We start from the raw sequence: 382 nt of genomic DNA, 5'->3' as shown, positions 1-382 counted from the left end.
GTGAAAAATTTAAGGGGGTCTGAATACTTTCCGTACCCACTGTATATGTATATATACAGTGCCGCCCACTAATATTGGTACCCTTGGTAAATATGAGCAAAGGCGGCTGTAAAAATCAATCTGCATCATTTATCTTTTTGATCTTTCATTAAAAAATTCACAAAATTCTTAACCATTTTACCATTTGTATCACTCCACTTGCAGTATTTATCATAGCGAGTGTCATAGCGTATGCCCAAATTCACTATAATTTCATAAATAATACTTTTTTGTGTCAAAGAATGTCATTTTTAAAGATGAACTTTAATGGCAAAGCTAACCTGAAGGTATAAAATAGATTAAATTAAAGGGGTCATATGATGCTGCTAAAAAGAACATTATT

At 31.7% G+C, this 382-nt stretch overlaps 1 protein-coding gene across 2 annotated transcripts in view; it reads left to right on the top strand.

Annotated features, from left to right (window-relative positions):
* Positions 1 to 382, top strand: part of slc7a9 (solute carrier family 7 member 9) — a 17,502-nt gene that overhangs the window by 4,108 nt on the left and 13,012 nt on the right. The gene's annotated exons all lie outside the window — the stretch shown is intronic.

This window comes from Sinocyclocheilus anshuiensis, unplaced genomic scaffold, assembly GCF_001515605.1.
Source record: "Sinocyclocheilus anshuiensis isolate Anshui unplaced genomic scaffold, SAMN03320099.WGS_v1.1 scaffold1677, whole genome shotgun sequence".
Lineage (NCBI taxonomy): Eukaryota > Metazoa > Chordata > Actinopteri > Cypriniformes > Cyprinidae > Sinocyclocheilus > Sinocyclocheilus anshuiensis.
The sequence above is the reverse complement of the archived record's forward strand: the minus strand, read 5'-3'. Positions and strand labels throughout refer to the sequence as shown.